A 20,028-nucleotide genomic window follows, 5' to 3' on the forward strand; every position below is an offset into this window, starting at 1 on the left:
GAGCTCTGAAATGCTTTTTCTTCTTGTTTTGTTTTTAGGGGCTTTTTAGTACAGAAATTCTTTTAACATTAGAGATGCTAGATCGAGTCTTCCCGTGCTGCCCCTTCTGTTCAGCAGAAAAGCTGCCAGCAGGGATGTGTTGCCTGGTTTTCTGGAGGGGAAGCACACAGCTGTTGTAACATCCCATGCCCTTTCCAACCTGCAGGTGTGCAATAAGAAATCAGGATATTAATTTGAATCCTCTGTTATTGCCACTGGCTTCTGGTCTTTCAAAAAGGACTTGACCATGTAGAATTTCTGAATGAACTTCTGCAAACTCCTGTTTAATGAACTTTGCATAACAAAGTGCTAGGAACACATTTCCTATAGATATATGGCTTAACCACAAAGTATTATAAGTTACTTTAGAACAAACACTCTGTACGTGTGACCTGGCAGTGAAAATGTTACAGGGTCACAGAGCTCAATCCAGTTCTCTCTGCAACTTCCAGAGTGATTTTTGACATTACAGTATTTTGTCCTTGGGTTCCACTGTTACATTATGCTAGAAAATAACAGCAACCTCACCAAGGCTCTGAAGACATGTGAGATCTTTGGCTAGTTCTTATGTGCAACTGAGGTTGCATAAGGAAAGTATCCTTATTTTTTGCTATTTAAATATTCTGTTAGTTTTTGTGTGTGTGTATATATATATATATAAACTTTTCTATAACTTACTTTATATAACTTAACTTATAATCTATGGAGAGCCTACAAAGTTCTTAGGAGTCACTATTTCTTCAGGTCAGTTACATACACCATTCTCCCAAGAAAATTAAAAATTGGCATTCGAAACCATTCGCATCCAAATAATTCAAAGTGAATATCATCCCTCATTTACAGATTCAGAAAGTAAGATTTCAGCAAGGATTTATACATATGATAGGAAAATAGGAGTCAAATGTTATGTAAGAATTTTTCTTGTAAGTATGCATCCTGTGTTTTCAGTAAGTGTTCAGAGATCCTTCTGGCTTTGGAGTTTGGGAATTACTGAGGACAGTTGATGTGCCTCTGAGGTGCTGCATTCATCCCTTCAGGATTGTGCTGATAGTCACCCTCCTTGCTGAAACACCTCGCCCTAGTTTCCTTCCAGGAACTAAGAGTGTTAATTTCTTAAGAAACTTTTGCTAATTGTAATGTAAGCAGTCTGGGGAGAGGGGAAGACTCAGCTGTATCAGAAAGAAGATCCAGTTATGCATGTACAGAACAATGAATATTTGGCTGAGTCAAACCCTGTTCCCAAATTTTCTCTAGTGTTTTTGGGAAAGACTGCATTGCTGTGGGAAGCACTGTTGGCCTGGGTGAGTTGCTGGCATAAAGCTGTTGATAAAAAATGCACTTTGTGCCATTGCCTGGTTAAAAAACATTTTATTTTCTAGTGGGCATGAAGAGTTGTCAGTGTCATTGAAATTTTGTAGCTCTGAATAGTTGCTGTAAATTTCATCTGGGCAATATCCCCAATTGTGTTGGATATAATTACATTCAAAGTTCTTTTTAATCATTTATTTGGAACGTGTCCCAAGATTCAGCAGTTTTGGATTGGGACAGAAATTGAATTATTTATTATCAATTAGAGGTTGTCAGAGCCTTTGACACCACGTCGAGCTGGCATTGTTTGGTATCTGTATTAATGATTGTATAGATAAAAGCATGAAATTATTGGTTGGAAGGCCTTTATTCTAGGCTGAGAAGGCTAGTTTGCATACTTGGCTGGATGCTTCCCTACACTCACTTGTCATTACAGCTCTGTTTAATCAAGTCAACGTTTTCTGTGGAATTGCTTGCCCATAAATTGATGAATTGAGTGTAAGAATAATTCCCCCTAGATTGAACCCAGTTGTGACTTCCCTTGCCATCCCAGCCCAGCACATTTAGACTCTTCTGCTTTGGCTGTGGTCTGCTGCAGACCCTGGAACAATCTTTGTCACATCTGTTCTTTTCTTAGAAGAGCAATTTATTGATGGCTGTTGGTGCTATGGCAATGCTGGATGCTGAGCCTTTGTTCTCCCAGGTGAGGGGATGGAGCCCATAACCTCACAGGTGTTCCTGAGCTCTCTCACAGCTCTCTTGTGCATCCTTCTCTCATCCGTGCCAGTCTTAACAATAATTTTTCTTATTGTGTTTTGGCACTTTGCAAGAAACCTCAGCTTACAACGGAGATCACATTACAGAGGAGCATAGTGTGGTCCCAGAAACATCACTGCAGAAAGGGAAACTGTCACAGAATCAGAGGAAAGGAGCATGGAGAAGGTGCCCCTTGTTTTCTTGAGTGGCTGAGGAGAAAGAATGCTCATGTGACATTGTCTCACTCCCATATCTTCTGGATTTTGTTGCCACGGTTAGTATAGCCTTAGAGGGAAAAAGGAGGGGGAAAAAAACCCTTCTGGGGACATACTTGCACCACTTTTTGTAGCAAATATATATTTTTTCCACCTGCACTCCGAGCTGCTGGAAGCTGTGTGTATTAGCCCTGTACAGAGACTGATCCAGCATGTTACAAAATATGATTTGAACAAGGTTATTAGAAGTTACATGCTAGATCTGGGGAGAGAGCGGCAACTTCTCATATGATAACAACAATAATTCCTAATTCCCTCACTAGTTCTACTCCCTATTGGAGTCAGTTTCCAGCATCTTCTGTGAATTCCAGTTTCTTGAAATTTATGTAAATTTCTCAGGGGGATCACTGATCTGGGGTTTTTCTTCTTCTGATTTTCTTTTTCCTGCTTCACACACACTTATCAAAAGCAGGGTTGTCCCACTGTCACAGGGAAATTTTTTGCATACACAACTTTTCCAATTATTTCATTGCAGCAGAGGAAACTGGGACTAGCAAAAGAGAAGTTCTCATTTTATTGGAAATACTGAGATTTCAAAACCTTTTCCATTCCAGAATGTATCACATTTTAGATCAAGCTTTCTTACAAAACCAAACTCTGAAAACCTTGTTGTCTTTTGATCAGAGCAGTTCCTCTGCTTTCAGTGACTTTTAACTGAAAAAATAAGTTCTTTTATATGGCTTCATCTAACTTTTTATATAATTGTATATATATTTTTATTTTGGAAAGCTTTTCTCAACGATGTCCAGTTCATCAAAAATGCCAAAACAAGCCTTTTTGACATTATTTAAATACCTCAATTATTTTGTTAAACAGAGAAATCACAAAGCTTTTCAAAACATTTGGGCTTCAACAAGTCTTTTTTCCTTTAGCATTCTTCCACACACAAACGCTCATTATCTAGACAAATATTTTAATACTATGTAACTTTCTTTTCAAATTGGTGACTATTGTGGTAAGAAGTACGTCTTCCAGTGATCTCACTTGGAAAAGCCGAAGCTGCATGTATCCAACCTCTCAGCCTCAGTACTCATTTCCACGAAGGAAAGTATGCAACTGGTATTCCAAGAACAGACCTCTTGAAGTATGTGCTTTGTATCAAAGACACTATTTCTCAAGGAAAACCAAAACAAAACTCCAGTAAAGCCCAGCCCATAACAACAAATCAACAAAAATAAAGCCACTTTTGTTAAAAATCAGTTTTTTTCTTGACTTGCAGAAGGTGCAATGGCCCCTTCACCCACTCAAATCCTTCTACTTAGAAAAAAAATGTGAAAATGGAGAAAGTGGCCTGTGTGCACCTCAAACTCTGCGAGCAATATTTCTTTCCCAATCTGGTAGCGATGTTTCTGACTCCCAGCCTCCCTGTCCAGAAGCTGACAAGCAGCAGCAACTCTCAGCTGAGGCAGACTTGGGAAATGACTAATTAGACAGTGATTGCAGGATTGCTTCCTGCCCTGGGTATCAGACCACAAGGGTGAAGCTTCATAAAGATGGAGTGACTGCAGGAAGCGGTGCTGTGCATACTTCCACAATGGGGGCATTATGGAGACATGCCCCGGAGGCTGCCGGAGACCGCGCTGAATGGATCCTGATACCATCGGGGAATGGAGTACCTGCTAGTTCAAAGCGAGCCTGAATGCAGGTTTTAATCCTTTCTGACAATTGTTGAGAGGAAATGGCCTTTCCTCTGACCTTATCGTTGTAAACAACAACTAGTCACCGGGCTTGTCCTGCTGAGGGAATAGTCAAGGTCTATGCAAGGATTTTACTTCAGATTTTTTTCGTCTCTGATTACAATGGTGTAATTCTCTAGACCTGAAATGCATTCTCACCCCTTAATATACTGACTTCATCTACATTCTTTCTTAATTATTAAGTCCTTACAGCTCGGCCTGGTTCAAATTAGCTCCTTGGAGCTGCGGGCAGATATCCCATGGCCAGTTTCGGTGCTCAGCCCTGTGGTTGCTCTTGTGATGGGCTGTTAAGAGATGCCTTTTGGATACACCAGTCTCCCCGGAACTGGGTGTGAGACAAGCTGACAAACTCTTCTAGCATGACAGAGAATCACTAAGAGCTATGTTCACATTGGCCAAGAGGCAGGATGGGGAATTGCTGCTAGGCACCATTAGCGTGGCAGTTTAAGTATGATAGAAGGATGCAAACACTTCTGGAATTGCAGAGGTGGGTGGATTTATCTCTGTGGATTCATATGGCTTTTAGAGCTAAGACAATACAGGTGACAGAGGAAACGAGACAGTAGCTTTTGCTGCTCCTGGAATTCAAGCCAACTGTCTGTAACCATCAGGACAGCATCGATGCAGAAGAGGGCTGACCTGCCGCACTGACACAATTTTGTAGTGATTAAATCCACTTCCCCCCAGGTCTGTGCAGGAATCTGCCTCTGGCCAGGCCCCCAGTGTTGAGATGCACATCACAGTGGCCTGGCAGTATCCCCTTCCCGGTTGCTGCTCATCAGGTGCTCAGTGGTGTAACAGAGATCAGCTGTCAAAGCCTTTCTGAAAGGGAGTTTGCAGAGCTGTTAGGAAGGCACTTCTGTGCCTGGTCATAGACCTTGGCAGTATATAGAAGGTTACTGATGGCTTTGTATGAATGGCTTTTTAATTCCAGTGGAGTTTATGGGTAGCAATCACATGTCTGCTCTTTGGTCCCCTGCACTAAGACAGAGAGCAAGCCAGAAGATATTTCTCTCTTGCACAGCCTGGCCGATCACTACAAGATGAGGAATGGGCTGCACAAGTCAGTATGCCTAAAGTCTCTGCAGTTCACAGCTTTTTTGCTGGAGCAAAGGAACATTCCTTCCCTAGGTAAAGACGATGAATTGTAATCTTTTCTGTTGTCCTGGCTGACCTAGCTTAATATCTGCTTCTCCAGCTTGTAAGGATTCTTGCTACATGCTTGACAACAGAAATGTGGTGTATTTGCTGCAGACTGAAAATCACTGTGTAGAGGTCCATATTTCTAGTGAAAATCCTGTAAGGATCTGCAAATGAGAGCAGGTTAAAAGCCACTTTCCTTGGGTTTGTAGGAATGTCTGAGCAGGCTGTGGTAAGCTAAAGGGAAACTGGTGGGTTTTCATAGAGAGAAGGTCTGGTTTTCACAACTACCTGTGGTACCTTTGGGCTGTGTTTTGTGTAACATATTTGTGAGCAAAGAGAAAAGCCTGAACACTGTAGAGAGCAACCTCTGAACACCACATACATCCTCTGCCAAGTGAATGATCAAGGTCAGAGTCTCACGTGGTGAAGTAAACAGGGTTGGATATGCCCTGTGCTTTGTCTCTTGCACCCACATGTGCTGTGGCCAAGAACAGGCTGCACCCAAGGCATGGGTTTCTCTGATTTTCATCAGGATGTGGGGCTGTGGGCGGAAGAGGGTGTTACAGTAAACATTTGCAGTCTGTCCTCTTTCCTTGTTCCACACCAAAATAAGTTGGAATCATTTTGCTTCCAGTTTTGCTCAGAAAACAGCAATGCAAAGCTGTGGCATGTGTGTGCCAGTGGGACTGACACTTATTTAAGTGGGAAAGATCTCAAGAAGATCTGATGTGATATGCCCAAAGGAATTTCCTTTCCTGGGGGTTGACCCCTGTAGCAAGGCTGTGTAATTAGGCTGCTGGGAGATCTGGTGGCTGGGTATTATGGTGTGTACCCCATAACTTGCAGGAGGCCAGCACGTTGGTGGGGCAGTACTAACATCCCAGGTTGCCTTGTGTGTGCTCTCTGCATTACCTGTGCACTGTCTGCATCAGGGTCACATTGTCACGAGACTGAACGAAAGGCTATTAGAAGTATTCCCCTTTTCAGATGGGATGAACACAGTATTTTGTGAAAGAAATGCTCTCTGTCCATCCTACCCTTTCTTCCCGCTGAGATTTACTTGTTTATATGGTTGCAGGAGGTAGCTTTTTGCCTGGTTATGGTATTACCTGTGCTAAGGAGAATCACAAAAAGCTCAAGCACTTATTGATTCAGTAGTGGGAGCTGTTTCAACAGTGATAAAATGGTGTCTCTCCCTCAGTTATGGAATACCTGTCACATTTTCTCTTGCCACCCTGACGTTCCCTTTAAGACTTTTTGAATTATTTCCTCCGCTTTATAGAGCTGTAACAAAGGATGAGTGGCTGGATCACTGTGCCAGCTTTACCTGAGTGAAAGGGGCCACAGACAGGCTGAAAGGGTTCCTGTCAGCAGGCTACTAATTGCATGTGTCCATCAGCAGGTTGTCCTTCTACCAAAGAATGTTATCTTGAGATGAATCCATAGGCAGCACAGAAGGATCTTGTTGAGAGAGGCAGAGCAGGGAGCTGTAGAGTGCTACTAGTTATTGGGATGGTGTCCTCACAGCAGGTGCAAGAGTGAGAGAGCACCACCAGCTATGTGAGGACTGCTCTGCCTTGCAGTGATCGTGTTAAGAGGGAGTAAACTTTGCTTTTCTTCCTCACAAGGGACCACTTGCATTGTGTTTTGCACTACTTTGCAACATTTCTGGAAGTCTGCAGTAACTGCTTGGAATTCTGTGGGGAATGAATGCTGCTTTTCCTGCTTGTTTTGTCCATGCACTGTCTGTAAAGAGAGCAATCTTTGTTTCAGAGCTTAATGAATGTCATAATGGACTGTCTTGGCAGTCTGCATACCTGAGGATTTTATTTTTTTCTCTGCATAGGAGCAACACATTTGGCTGTTCTTCACAACTCAAGTTCTGGAGCTGTCTGAGTTTTCTTGTACAATTCAAGTGTTACCTGTACCTGTCTTGGAAGCTTCTCACTGAGGCCAGGGAAAAGGGCAATTACTTAAAAATATTTGCACGTGGGTAGACTTTTTTCTCATCTACTGACAAATAGTCACAATCACTTCCAGATTCTTTGACTCAAAGAAAGCATCAGCAGAGCTGACAAGGTCTTGTTCTCAATATGTTATATGTTGTAATTAGGATGTATATTGCCATCAGCACCCCGAGACCTCAGGAGAATATGAGCTGAGGATTTTGCTTGTCTGCCCTTACTGAATGCATGTGAGTCTCATGAATATTTTTGAAGCAGGTCAAATACTTGCCATTGCAAATCTATAGAGGCCTTAATGAAAGAAATCCTTTGAGCTGGAGTGAAGGTGGATTTCTCCTTTCTTACAAAAAGGTTCAAGGAATGCCAGAATAACTTTGAAGGGGTAGGTAATGTCTGTGGAGTGAGTTTGCTCTCTGAAGTTGTGGAGGGGAGGATCCTGGTATTTGTTCAGCTGCAGACTGGCACTTAGCACATGTCTGGGGGCAGTGGAAGAGCCAGGCAGGACTGGGACAACAGTGATATACTCGATATGGAAATTGAGATGCTTCCCAAAAGCAAGTGTGCTGATTATATGGCAGCAAACAACTTGGTGTTAAGGGGTAGGGTAGAATCCTCTTTTTTAGTAATTGTAATTATTATTATTTAGAGGCAATTACATTGTTAAATGAACACCTCACAAACATTTTTACCCAGCAAAGTGTCATATGTAATGCTGTGGGAGGTGGGGAAGACAGTGACACTGAGGCATGTCACCCCCTTGATGCCTGCAGAATAAGGCAGAAGAAGCCCAAACACCTCTGAAATTCAGCTTTTGTGGAAAATGGTTTGCGGGATGCTCTTTAACCTGCCAACACAGATGTGCCTGAACCCCCAAAGGAGAGGGCTGGGTAGAGAAGCAGGGTGTGAAATGCAATTCAGGTGGAGTGATGTTGGAAGCTGATAGGATGTGTAGACTTTTCACTTCAGATCCTGACTGCCAAAATGTCTGCTCCAACATTAGTCCCCCTTGAGCTCAGTGTAAATCCTGGAAATTGAAAGAGGTTTTAGCCGAAAGAGGTGTTAGCAGAAGAACTTGCTGTCCGCCCGGGCAGCCTGGAACATCAGCCCATGAGGACTGAAAAGCCTGTAGTTAGCTATTTGTGTCTTTGGATGTTGGAAATGAGCAGGAATTTTCCTGTGCTGTTGAACCAAGGCTATATCTATGATTAGGATCAAGGTTCTTTGTATTTCCTTGAGCTTATGCTGCCTTTCACTAACTTATGCTGCTGGACCTCCTTTTCCTGGTTTGCAGCTTGTCCCTAACTCTGAGCAAAATCATGGTGAGATCCCAAACATTGCCACGTTCTTTAAAGAAGTTCCCTCCTCCTAAGGAGGAGGATATGCAGGATCACTAGTCCTTTTCCTGCACTCATGATGCTCAGGGGGCTGGAGCTGAGCTGCTGCAGCCCTGTCTGCTTGGGGATGGAGTTGTTTACAGAAGAAGGAAGCATGTGTTTTGGTGGAGGTGTGGAGGAGGCAGATGTCCTGCCTCCTGTTCCTCAGCAACCAGAAGGTTTCTCTGTTCTTCAGGGCTACATATGTCCAGCTAGACTTCTTTTTTCAAAAAAGAGACAGAATAACCTCTGCTGTGGTCTCAATGCAGGAAAGCTTACCCCCAAACTCTCTCTCCTGTTGCTTTGCTTGGTGATGCCTTCGAGCCAGGGAGGACCTTTCCTGTAAACTCCTGCACAAGAGGAGGCCTGTCGCTGTGAACTCTTGCATAGTAATTAGAGGAAACAACTTTGGGCTCCCACCACTGGTTATGCAACAGGGCTGGATTGTTTGTCACCACACAACCCAGCACCAGCATGCTGGTGCCTCCATTCTGAAACCTCTCTGCCTCTATCCCCTCTCTAGACATCTGCTTTGTAGATTGCAGGAGTTTCTGTCCCACAGTCAGCTCCCAGGTAAATCCTGTCTGGGACATTTCGAGGGAAATTGTAGCTCCTCAGCAGAAATGGCCCCGGTTTCCAAGGCAACTCTCCCCTCGCCCTGTTTTGAGCACTGCCTCGTTCCCATAGAAAGTTGCCCGTTAGTCTAGTCAGCAGCTGCTGCAGGAGCACGCCACCTCCAGAGGAGTTGTCCTTCGCTGGGCTTTTTATTCCCGCAATGAGCAGCCGGGGGGCCACGGGTGGCCTGTGCTGCGGCCCCTGAGCAGGGCCCTGGCGGCGCTCGGGCAGGGCAGCACGTCCAGCACAGAGCTGCTCTTGAGTGAGCGAGGGGGTGGTTGTGCCTTTCTACCTTCCCAGGGAGAAAGTGGTGCTTGGGGCTCCCGGGAGGTGCATGGAGCAGGAGGCTGATGGGGCTGCTCTTGGGGGTCTTTTGGCGAGCAGGAAGGTGACAAGTGAATAAAAAGGACACGGCATTTTATTTAATTAGAAAAACCAAACTCCCTAAAACTAGCCTCCGAAGGGCCTCCGTTGTCATCAGCTGCACAAAGAGCTGTGACAAATGAAAGGAACTGAGCAGAGAAAAGGCTGCTTTCTCTTTGTGTCTCTTTCCCAGCTTCTGTTTGCTTTGCTGTCTCCCTTGCTCCCATTGATCAGGCATGTGGAAACATTCCTCCTCCTGCACTCCCATTGTGGCCGCCCGGTTGCCAGGCTGCCGTTGGCTTGAATAACTTCACTAAGCCAGGCCTCTCCAAAACCATGCCATCCGGCGCGCTGGATGCGGAGCCAGACACTGCCCTCCCATCCTCCTCCTCTCCCTCCCCCCTCCCCAGCAGCGCAGGGGTGCAGTGAGAAAATGTGCCAAAGAACAACGGAGGTAATGCGGAGCCCCAGCTGTCACGATGCGGGGGAGAAGCACAAGCTTGCCCTAAGAAAATAGGGGCAGCAAGGACGGGACAATGGCCAGCCTGGGTTGCTGCCTTAAAAAGAAGGTGGGTGGTGGTGGTGAGGGCTGTTAGCCCAAAGTTTCTGAGCAGAGAGGAGACAAAATGATATGTTTCCCAGGGATACAAGCTAGTAAAGCGCAGTGAGGTAAACCCCAGCCTTGTTTCCCGGGGAGGGGAGAGGTGGAGAGGACAAAACAGGAGGCAGCAGGCAGCCGGCTGTGACTGGGAGCGATTCATGGCCAACTCTCACTGGCTGTGCCACAAACATGTCCTTACAGCACACAGGGCACCTTGGGCCAAGCTCGCCACTGCTGCTGGCTTGTGCAGCACCTCTTGCTGAGGTGACACCACTGTCTGGAGCAGGTGATGGCTCTGGCACAGAGAGTAGTTGCATTCCTGGAAAGAGTTCAGGGACAGGCCAGGGGCTGTACCCCCAGGACTTGCCCCAGGGATTAACTTGGGATAGTTGTGGTGCTGAAGACCCTGGATTCGAGCACTAGCCTGTGGGCCAGAGACCTGGGGGCTTATGCTGTTGCTGCAGAGGGGCTGACACCCACCCACAGTTCTGCTGCCTACAGCCATTATGCCAAATACGAATCTGGCCTATTGTTCTTAATGCTATTTTTCATCGGTGAAATAGCAGTAAGCAAGCTGTGCTTTCAGACATGCTTTTGACTCAGCACGGCCAGGGTTGGATCCTCAGCTGGTGTAAAGCAGCCCTGGCCCATAAGCTCACAGTGTCACCTGTGACACCCATTTAGTGTTCGTCCCACTCTCAGTTGTGTCTCGGAGCTCTGCATCAGAGGAGCTGCATGACCACAGGCTGAGGCTGTGGCCAGGCAGAGGATCCTCTCCGGGTGCCACCAGGTCTGTCCGCAGGGATGGTCTCTGCATGCCAGGAGGTGAAGGGTAGCTGAATTCTAGGGTAGCTGAAGCCTGAGCCAGGCTGGGTTTGCTTTGCAGAGGGGTCCTGGGTTTGTGCCGGGTTTGTGCTGGTTTGAAGGGCAGGGACTGCTGAGCTCAGGTGATTAACATAACAATCCCGGAGCTCTGCCTTCATCCTGCGGCTAAAGCCTGGTTTGCTCAATCCAATTTCCAGCCTCTGCCCTTTCTTTAGCAGGCTAATTACAGCGGCAGGACAGTGGAAATGACCTTCTTAAAGCCACAGTGCCCCTCATCTACTTACCTGTCAAAACACAGGAGAGTGACTACTGGTATCATTCAGAGAAATAACATGTTTAGATACAACGAGTGAATGTACCAAAGTGCAGAGCTCTCCCCTGAAGTTCCCAGCGAGAACTTGTGTGTTGTTAGCACTAGTGATGTGCATTTGTAAAGCTCTTTCCAAGCAAGGTCCACTGGCCAGCAGAACTATGGAAATGCAGGTTTGTTCAAATTTAAAGAAGAGTAAGTGTGCACTATTACACTGATAAATGTGCAAATGCTATCGTCTCGCACAGAAACCTGTGAGGGCACTGGGCTGGAAAGCTTCTGCAGTGCTGGCTTCTCTCATTAGTCATCCTAGCCTCATTCTGTCTGTAACACGGAGTGCCTGGCTCCAGTGCAGCTCTGGCCTCCTCCTGCACAAACTTGGATATGTTCTTTAGGCCCAGAGGAACTGTGAGTGCTCTGATGGTTGGTCCTGCAGGAACTACAGCCCTGGCATGGGCTGGAGCAGGAGCCTGTGTGTGGAGCCTGCCTGGGGGCTGCAGCCTCAAATGAAGCAGCATGAGAAGCTGAAATCTACAGGAAACCTTTGGGCTCAGCACACGATGCTGATGACACAGCAAAGGATGGGTGCTCCCAGCATCCTTGCAAGGGCTCATCCATTGGAGCAGAAGGAAACAAGTGATTTCCAAGGATGGCAGAGCTTGTTTCTGTTTGAACATTCTAACCAGCTTTGTAAAGATCTATACTGTAGGTGGCCTTCATATTCTTGAAACTGTGTCAGCAGCCACACAGGTCAGCCCCTTCCCAGAGAATAACAGAAAGCAAAAGTTTGTGCCTGACTAGTAGCTCGGCACATTTCTGTTATGGTCCTGTTGAAATTGTCAGTGATACCTTGTTAACGCCAAGTTTTGCTTAGGATTGGCTTAATTTTGTGATTTTAGTACTCGAAAAGAAAGAGGCAATCTCCTGGTTGCAGGAGGACCTGTGAGGTGAAGCCAGTCTAATCGGTGGAGCAGCCGTAGCTAAACTGCTTCTGGAGCTGAAAGGATGGTTTTGCTATCTCTCCTGCTTGGAAAGGAAGAAATATGGTGAGCATCGTGAGGCTTAATGTAACGAAGCAGGCTGGGAATAAAATTAACTGGATAGCTGATACAGATGTGTCAGTCACACTTTGCCCCAAAGCCACTGCTGATTGCTGAGATACCTGTCCCGTCAGGCATTGAGAAGAGGTAGCAAAACAATTTTCAATTCATGGCAGTCTTGGAGACCTGCTGCACACAGCAAATTTGATGCTGTGATAACTGACACTGTTTGTGACAGACAAATCTGTGGCTTGTGTAGTGAAGCAGTTCAGAAGTGCCTGCTGTCGCATACCAAGAGGTTGTGGAAATGGTACTTGCTAGGAAATATGTTGCAAGAGGATCCCAACTACCAAAGGCATCTACTGAAAGCCATAGGAGAGCAATGAGATATTTGAGAGTACTGGGAGACTTTTTTTTTCCCCCATTATTTTTCTTTCCAAAGGCATAAATGGTCTGATTCTATTGAAAGCTGCAAAATAAGGGATTCTTGAGAAACAAGGTGAAATAATGAAAACTAATACTCCAGCACTGAAGTATAAACTAAACATATCTGAAGGAGAAGGAAACAATTACAGGAAAGGCTGGTACTAGCAAACTGCTGGGAGGAGGGCAAATGCATCCAGGGCAACAAGTCTGGGATAACAGTCTTGGAGGAATGACCTTGCCTGTCCTTACTACAACAGCTTTTTCCTACATTTTGTTGCTGGGAAGATAGTAACAGAAGTTGCTCTATCTCTAACATGGAATGCAGGGTTGTAAGAAAACAGTGCAATTGCTTAGTCCTGTGCAGAGTGATGTGGCTTTCCAACAGGGCAAGGATCGTGTTTAGAACTATGCACAATAAGGTGCACTCACCCATATTACTGTTGATGATGGAGTGCATCTGGTTGCTTCAAGTCAGTCAGATTTAATTTGAAATTATGCCTGTGGATTATTTAAAACCCTTAAGATAAAAAATGAAATAAATCTGTTACCCATAATGCAGGTATGAGAAGAGGCAAGCTGAGAAGAGGCAAGCTGAAGCACACAGGAACATTTCTTGAAAAGGAAAAATAATGTCTCTCTAATAGGATTTTTTTGTTGTTGTTTGTAATTCTCCTATGTGAGCTGTCCAGGGGAGACTTCCTTGTTGGATGAAAGCCCTGCTGCTGCTGAAGGGCAGGGCTCTCGTGGGTTGTCACTGGTCAAGTGGTGACAGTAGGCAGCTTGGCAGAGTCTGCATGTAGACTTTGCAGTATTAAAAATCAAGGCAAGTGGTGTTAGCTCTTCTCCCTGTGTGGTTAAATGCTTTCTCTGTAGCTGGTGCCAGGCACTGTCGCGGCCCACTGCTCACAAATGCCTTTGCCAGGTGGAGACCATGTCAGCTTTTAGTTGGAGTTAAGGACCAAATGAGACTTCATTCTCTGTGTCACTTCTAAATGATACTTAGGCTCCTCTTTCAGGGAGAGGGTTTAGAAAATTGAATCCTATGACACTTTCAATGGGGGAATTCACCAATCTCTCTTTTTCCCCCTGTACTCTGAAATACATGAACAACCTAAGTGTATGAGAGCTACCCTGTACCACAACTATGTCAGTGGAGGATCTTGTGTTTCCTTCAGATTTCACAACACAGTAAGTGACTTGGATCAGACAGTTTCTCAGAGAATAGTCACTATGGGAATGCTGTTTTCAGCACCCCACACTGTCCTCCAACAGAAGTCAGAGACCTCCTATTTGAGGTTGTATAGTAATTGGTTGCAGTGCCACTGTGTTAGTGCCATGGTGTCTACAAGCAGAGATAGTGCAGTCTAATTTTGTTATGAAGAATTATAATAAAACAGTAGGCAGTGCTTCCTGCAAAGAGTATCTCCTGTGTGTGGCTTTGTACAGGATAAACTGTCTGGCATAAATATAGAAACAGTGTTCTGTCAGGAACTCTAAAAGAAAATGCATCTGAGTTGGTGTTTGCTGGCAGTGCATTTGGTATGTCATTCACTTACCTATCTAAATTCCAAGTGTAGTAGTTATTCATTCTCCTATGATGCATTGGACTGATGGAAATCATTACACATTTGTGAGATATGTGTTCCACATCACAGCATAGCAGTTGTCTGTCAGGGTCTGGCTCACAGGTACCCAGGGTCCCTTCTGTACACTGGGCAATGTGCTGAACCTCCTACAATGTTTGCTGTGAAATCTCCTTAGCTCCTGATTACTCCCTCTCTTTTTCACTCACAAGGACCTTGAGTCAGCTACATCTGTGGCAGGCTCTTAGTAACAAAACTTCTGTCTGAAATGTGCTGTGTCTGGCAAAACAAGCAGCAGCTCTTGCGAGGTCCTTCCAAGCAGGTCATTCCCCATGCCCATGCACCCCATACCCATCCCAGGATTTGCTTCCTTCCTTCTGGTGATTGACTCTGTTATTTTGGAGCACAGGCTTATAGAGCCAAGATAGAGGATCTCCAAGGGAAGTTTTAAGTGTTCAATAAAAGAAGGAATGCAGGGAGAAAAGAAAATGCCGACTCAAATGGCATCATTCTCTTTCCCTCATCCCTTTGAGGTTCTCCTGTCTTCCCTGCCTGCGTGTGACCTCCCTCCTCTTCCAACCAGCCTCTTTCTTTTTTCAGTCTTCCTCCTGCCCCTCACCCTCCTCATTCATTGATCTCCCTTTAGGCTTTATTAGTGACTCTCCCTCCCACCCTTTCTCTCCCTCAGTTTTTCTGATTCTCTAACATGAGACAATTGAATGAGGCCAGACTCCTAAGCCGAAGCTGGGGGTGAGAGGGAAGAGGCGTTAAGATTTAATGATATTGCCTCTTTAAGGAATCCCTAATTCCTAACACACATCTCCTCCCCCACCTGAGAACCAATTAAAACTCAATGAATTCAAGTGGAGGCTTTTGTGCATCACATGTGCTTGACTAACAAAGCCTTCTCCATGCTGGAATAAAAGCTTCTATTCAGCAGCCAGTTTGTTCTAATTCAAATCACTTCCACTCCAGCATCCTCTCCTTCCTTGCTGCTCCTGAGTTCCCAGGCTGGGCTGCCACCCGCACAGCCCTGCCCAGAGCTTCATGCTCCACCTTGCGGAGTCCTACCTCGGTGGCAGTGAAGCAGAGGATGGGAGATGACCTCCATATGGTTCACTGGACAGTCCATGCTCATTGTGTCCCTGCTCCCAGGAGCCTCCTGGTCTGGGGATGAGCCCACATGGTGCCCTGCAGAAGCTGCAGCCTTGGGATCTGTCTTGAAAGGGGCTCTTGCTGTGCTCTTGGGAAACAGCTCCTCTGTGCAGTGTCCTCTGTGTGTAGACAGAAAATTACCTTGCCTATGGGCAGAGCTCAGGCTTCCTTGAAATGAGTAAAAACCCTCTCCTTTTGTCTTCACTGTAGGGGTTACGCAGATGTAGTGACACCTGAAGTAGCAGGGGAGTCCAAAAGCACACAAAGTCTAAGTGAGTCCGAGTAGTTTGTACTTTCATCTGCTTCAGGGTATAAATTGCACTACCTGGGAATCTGAGGTTAACTTCTGTCCTGTGTTGTGCCCTGAAAATGAGCTTGGATAAGGTCATCTGGGGGATAGAATACATTTCATGGTATTCAACTTCCAAATTTAAAAACCTCACTTGAAAGCTTTGCAGCTGCAGATCTGGAGCTTGGGTGACTTTAAGTAGGGAGGCAATTCTCTGTCCAGATGTTAGCCAGGTAATCTTCCAGGTGTAAAACAGGTTCTGCTCAGAGCTTCTGCCTGTCCTTTACTAATCAGTGTTACCTGAGCTGGTACTAAAGCTGTATGCATGACATTAACTAGGTTATCTTTTCTCTGTTCCTGCAGCCTCCTATTTGTAGAGATACTTTGGATTTTTTTTTTTTTTTCTCTTGTGAGAAATCTCTGGTAGAAGCAGGTTGAGCGCTTTGCTGTGATGTCAATTAGGTTTTTTCTCCCTCTAATCTCTCCTGGGAGTGAGCTCCAACATTGTGGGCCAGCTGCCAAGGAAGCTATCTGCTCTGCTCCAGAGCCTTGTTCTGGTGTATGGCAGTTCCATCGCTCCTGAAGCGTGGTTTTCTCAGGGAGTCATGAAAGAGGTACCCAGCTCTTGGGCAGCTGGGACCTGTCCCACAAAGAGCTCTGGCAATTGAGATGAGCTCTTGGAAGCTGATTTCATATTTGCAGAGACACCAACGGTTATGGGAGTGGTTTGGGTGTACAGGCAGTTAGGGAACTGTTATGTCTGACTACAGGAATATTGTGTTTTGAACTCATCTGTAGTTTATGGGGCTAGTAATTCGTCCTACCACAGCTTTGCATCTGTCCAGCATGGTAGGGAGCAAATGTTAACACACCTCAGTGTGGGTTGCAGTCTTCTTGTCAATTTTTATGAAAGGAAGATTTGAGCATCCCTTAGAGGTCCTGTTCCTTGCTATAGCTGTGATCTCTCACATCTTACTAACAACCCCAACTCTGGCCATCAGCTTGAATATGTTTTACTCTTCCCAAAAAGCATGTTTGGGTCTATACTTGTCTGTCTCACGTGTGTCTTCGTAGATTTGGACATGGAGCCTTCCTTTGATGTCAAAGGCCTCTTACTATTTTGTAAATTGGCACCAAATTTTCATCTAGCTTTGTTTCTGTAAGTTGGCTTCTTGTTGCAGTGATGTGCAGAGTTAAAAAAAAAATATGCTGTGGATGGGTTTTCCCTTAGCAAACCCAGTCCTTTGTCTACAAAAGTGCAAAAGAACAGAGACTCTGACAATATGCAAAATGCATGGTGTGCTCTGACTAACCCACAAATTGTAAAGAACTGTTCATTAAATGACAAGGTAATTTCAGGTAATGCCATGTGGTATCGTGACAGTAGAATCTCTGTCCATCAGTATGGTGAAGGAGAAGAAGATCAGATCAAAATCTGTTGGTTTGAAAAAATACTTTGTTCCCTTGAGTTTGAGAGTGCTTATATTTGGAGAAGAAGTATTTCCCTTTACAGCTTTATTTTCTGCAACATGTTCTCTCTGAAAATGTTGAAACTTTTTTTTTTCTAAGTGGGGAAAAAACCCTCAGTTTTCAAGTAGTAAAAGAGAGTTTTCTTGGCCCAAATCACCTGGCCAATTTGTGAGAAAGAGATAGGAGTAGCACAAACAACTTACGACTTTACTGAAGAGCTCACTCCTCTTGAGTCTCCTGCGAAATGCAGCAACTGTGTAGCAGTGCTCTAAGGCAGGGGTTGACTGTGCCGTTTGCCTGCTCGGGGCCTAGCATGGCTTAGTTGGTCCCTAGGCTTGTCTGTAATAAACTTACTTAATTGAAGAGAGCAGAATATCTGAGCTCCCGTGGTTGTGTGTCTCGGTGGGCAGAACAGCCCCTTCCTTCATGATGCAGCTGAACTCTCCCTGTGTCGAGCACTGACCTTCGTCTCAGGGGCTCTGCACTTTGTTCCTGTTTCTTGTTAGTGAAATGAGTTTGATGGTCTCAGACTTGCTAGTAAATGGTCTCTACTTCAAAACAAAGTGCAGTTAGTTTGGCAGGAGAGTCCCAGGTCTGACCTGAAACTAAATTACAGCTGACCCTGAGACAGTGAGGCCCCTCTAGGTCAGGGACAAGGGCATTGTCAGGACACTGGGAGCTTGCACTGTAATTAGCAGCAAAGGTATCAAATACCTCTGTTTCCAGCATTCCTGTCCTTAAAGCAACACAAGCATAAAATCTTAAATTTTTTCCTACTGCAGCCTCAGTAAAAACAAACCAAAAGGGAAGTAAGGCTGAACAAACTTTCATTGATTTGCATTTTCTCTGTAAATCCCTCCCCATCTTACACTGTCTCCCACAATCCCTTGTTCTCCCAGCATCTGGGAATGAATTTAGCAGACACTGCATTGCTTTCAGGGCTCCAGAGTGACCAACACTCTTGAACATGCATTGGCTGACAGCAGGAGTGTGTAGGAGAAGTTTTCCTACTTCAAAAACTTGTTTTACTCCAGAGCTGTTCTACTAGTAAATGTCTGTTCTGTTCCCAGGTTTCTTCAAATACCAGAGAGGCCCTTTTAGATTCACCCTTCAAAATGTGATTTGTTTTAAATACACCTTCTTTTACATGAACACTGTAACATTTGAGAGAGGAAAACACTCCTACTGGCTTCCTGGCTGTCCAGTAGAGTGCCAGTAAACAGAGGCCAGGATGCATTGCAGCTAAAAACATAGAAAAGGTATAAATTATGGAGTCTTATGCTTTCAACGTGATCACCTGTGCCACTAATAAACCCAGACCTTGTGTGTGCACCATGGAAGACCATGAGCTTGTTTTGCAGAAAACACTGTGCTGAGAGCTTCCTCAGGCCTTCTTTGGAAGAGGAATATTTACTCATTTCCAGTTTCTTGACTCAAACATTTAAAATCAGTGGGAAGTTTTGGAACACGCTTCACTGTTTCCATCCATCACAAGTGGGCAGTTTCCAAACCCCAAGGTGTCTGTGAAGCAGTAAACCTGGATACCTCCAGAAGGGAAAGGCTGGAACAGGGCAGGACATACTGCACGGGGCTTCCGAAAACACTCGTATAATCAGATTACAAGTCTAGTGAGTCAAGATGTCTTAAGACAGACTATGATCCCTCTCTTTCACGTGTAACTCATGAGAGTCTATCTTCTGGTGTCTCTAGAAAGGCACTGATCATTCCTGTGAACAGGAGAGCAGAATTGCTCATTGAATAATTGGGAATATGGCAGACAGATAGAACTAAAATCTTAAACACGTTTTTGTCTGAGCCTTAAGCATTTTTTTAATGTCACTATTTCCATTTTGATTCATATATCTGACATAAACTTTGAATTGTAGAGGTTACTGTTGCATTGGTACTTTTACTAAAGGGATCGTTTTAATGTACATGTCACACCTCCACTGTGAGAGAGGTTTCCTGCTGCCCCTCCACATCCCTGCTTTTAAGGAGTATCTCCATTTGTTGTCTGTCTTAGCCTTGTGCCAAATAATGCCTTGAACAAGCTGCTTTGGAAGGAGCTGGTCCTTAGCTGTTGCAGTGCCTTGGCCACCAGTCAGCCGGGAGCTCTGAGAAATACAGTTTGTGAATCACTACTTGCTCCTGGTGGAAAAAGGGTCAGTGACTCAGTTTACTTCAGCTCATGGAACTGCATGGGCATGAGGTAGGTGGGGAAAGTTCTGCCTGGAACAAAAGAAAAAAAAAAGAAAAAAAAAAGAAAATGGCATAAGGACCCTAAGGTAGCAAAATCAGCCTTGAGGGAAATCCACAGCAGGCAAAGGCGTGAAAACATAAATGCTTAAAGGCTGTGAAAAGTGAGAAAAGGATGGGCAAGAATGGACAAGTAGGAGCATGAGCAAAGTATTTCCCACTAGCCTTTGAGCAGTGCAGAATGAGAGCTTCTCTTCAGTTAGAGGTCAGCTCACAGGGTGTGTGGGCACAGAGAATTGCTGTGTCTTGGGACCAAAGAACAAATTCTGAGCCTTTGCTAGTTCCAAACGTATTTAAAAGCTGGGTGAAGGTTGCCGAAACTAGAGTATTTAATAACAACCATCTCATTTCACATTCCCTAGGAAGGATGGGGAGCCTGTAAGCCTGAGTGAAGTTGTTGTGCCCCAAGGTGGAGGAAGCCCTCCCTCTCTGGTGGATACCACTCCTGCCCCAGAGCATCTGTGCCAGGTGCACTGCTGTAGAAAAACAGTTCTGAGTATAACACACTGTGTGAGTTTGGCCTTGCCCTAGACTGTTCTA

This window comes from Lichenostomus cassidix, chromosome 15 (assembly GCF_008360975.1).
Source record: "Lichenostomus cassidix isolate B80296 chromosome 15, HeHo_3.0, whole genome shotgun sequence".
NCBI lineage: Eukaryota > Metazoa > Chordata > Aves > Passeriformes > Meliphagidae > Lichenostomus > Lichenostomus cassidix.